The sequence below is a fragment of the Cibotium barometz genome, chromosome 28 (assembly GCF_041138505.1).
Source record: "Cibotium barometz isolate CiBa-2024 chromosome 28, ASM4113850v1, whole genome shotgun sequence".
NCBI classification, from domain to species: domain Eukaryota; kingdom Viridiplantae; phylum Streptophyta; class Polypodiopsida; order Cyatheales; family Cibotiaceae; genus Cibotium; species Cibotium barometz.
In genome coordinates, this window is record NC_141073.1 from 50,352,601 (window position 1) to 50,355,156 (window position 2,556).

At 42.6% G+C, this 2,556-nt stretch overlaps 1 pseudogene; it reads left to right on the forward strand.

The window, feature by feature from the left end:
* Window positions 1-279: 279 nt before the first annotated feature.
* On the forward strand, window positions 280-1,204 carry LOC147622895 (calcium-dependent protein kinase 20-like; annotated as a pseudogene).
* Window positions 1,205-2,556: the final 1,352 nt, after the last annotated feature.

Below are 2,556 nucleotides of genomic sequence, written 5' to 3' on the forward strand. Positions count from 1 at the left end.
ATGTTTAGTCTGCTTTGATTTATCCTAATTTCAATATAAACCAGCCAGCCATTTTGGATTTCTAACCGGCATTAGGACAAATTGGGACAAACTTTTCGCACGAAGGTTCACTTTGGCATCTAATTAAGTAGATCACAGAGGTTCATTTTGCTGTTTTGGAACATTTGCTTTTGACCCTTTTAGCGTGTGGGCTACATCTGCTTTTTACTCTCTAAGTCAAAAAGCAAAATCAGAAGAAGAAATTCAGCAACATCGAGCAGCGTTTGGTTCAACAGAAGAAGAAGAAATCAGAGAGCTTGCAGGTAGGAGAAGAAGAAGTTTATATGGCTAGCATAACAGAGAGTGATTTGTGCTCTTGTTGCTCCGTGCTGAAGAGGCAATTGGGTCTTGAAACGCTCCGCGAGCTCGGCAAAGGTGGACAGGGGCTGGTTCTTCTGTGTAGCGATCAGCCCCGCGGCATCCGTCTCGCTTGTAGGATTATCCTCTCTCATTATCGTACTCGCTCGCCGCAGCAATCAGTCTCAGAGCAGAAAGAACAGAGCATAGCTAGCAAAAGGAGGAAATTAGAGGCTACGGGTTTCGCTGATGAATCCAGGAAAAGAAAACTAAGTGCAGAGGAGCTATCCCAAGACGCGCAGCTTCGATGGGAAGCGGAGGTCCTCCATCACCTCAGCGGCATACCCGGCGTCCTACCCCTGGTTTCCACCGTCGAGGGAGATGGGTTGCTTCCATCTCCTCACCCCCTTCTGCAACGCAGGAGACTTGCTTTGGTAAGCTTGATTCTCATCCCCCACAATTCAAGCTTGATGACCGCGAGGCCGCTCCCATAGTGGCTAGCCTTGCTCGCACACTTGCCGCTTGCCACTCCCGTGGCATCATCCACAGGGACGTGAAACCGGGAAACATCCTCTTCCATCGACTGGAGGAGGGCGCCCATCATGAGGATGTATTTCTAGCAGACTTCGGCTTGGCTGCCACCATCGCCCCCGGAGAGATGCTTCACGATCGAGTCGGAACCTCCCGTTACCAGGCTCCTGAGGTTATCCGGGGCAATTACGACCATCGCGCTGATGCTTGGAGTTTGGGCGTCGTGATTGCCTCTTTTTGTACATCAACGGGAGTAATGCATTCATTGAAGGGTGTCTTCACAAAGACCAAAAAGAAAGGAGGGGCACAATTATGTGGCCTTAAGACACATGATTGACACAAGATATTACAAGTATTCAAATATTCGCTTATTCATTTTATCTTTATGGTACATAATTTGTAGGTTTATATACTAACTTCCATTTTTTTCTATGCATAGTTTATTCTTCCAATTTCTATAGTTGGTTATGGAGACAAGAAGGTGAGAGAGGCTATTTACAAAATGGGAAGCTTGGTGAGGTATGAATCTTCTCTTTAATTCAGTAGCTAACTTATATTTAAGATTTGATCTTCCCATGTAATCACAAGTTATGTATAATAAATAGTACACATGATTGCTATGTATGTAGGTACATATCCTTAAAGGAGATAGATTCCATATCCATTGAGATGGTTTGTCTCAATGTTATTGAGGTAGTGTGTATGATTGAGAAAAACGTTAATAGAATAATTCTCACTAGCTAATTGGATCTCGTGGTACATTTAGTTGATGAAGTGGCACTTTGTGATGTTGTTCATGTTCGATGTATTTTTTTTTCTCAAATGGTTCATGAAAACCTTAAAGGACTTTGTGAGACAAAGAGCAAGGCCAAAAGCAAGCATGGCATAGAGATGGTTGATGCAAGAGTCTCTTGTGTATATCTGAAAACATATGTCTCGCATATATCCTTCCATTGCCATAATTGTGAAGCAATGAGGAGAATGGCCGATTAATCACTAATGTGCGACAAGGAAAATGGAGGCAACGAAGACTGGATGAAGCATTATGCTAAAAGGTGAATGCATTATGCATTCTAAATAGTCTCATCATGGAGAAGTTGATTGGGAGATATAAGGATGCAATCAATAGACGAAAGGATGAGAGAAGAGCTTTCAGAAGAGCAAATAGATGCTTACCATTCCCACACGGCTTAGAACCTCTACCAAAAGGTGAATGCATTATGCATTCTAAATAGTCTCATCATGGAGAAGTTGATTGGGAGATATAAGGATGCAATCAATAGACGAAAGGATAAGAGAAGAGCTTTCAGAAGAGCAAATAGATGCTTACCATTCCCACACGGCTTAGAACCTCTACCAAATGTGATCAATATAGAATGGCTTCTATGGCAATATTGATGGCATCAAAAAACGAAAAGATGATCACAAGAGAAGAGCACGAGTATGCATGAGGATGTGACCCTCAAGTAAGGATATTCTTCATCTCTGTCTCATGCATCGATATATACCTTGTTTAATGCACTATGTTGAAATATACAAGTGAATAGGGTGTGTGCGGGAACAAGGTCTTGGATAGAGGCTGTAAAAGAGAAGATGTAATTGTGAAAGAACCTGTGAAAAGGTTAGAAGAATCTACTGGGAGAGAATAATGGGTAGCACGAGGGAATTTAGGAGTGTGGAGATATTCTG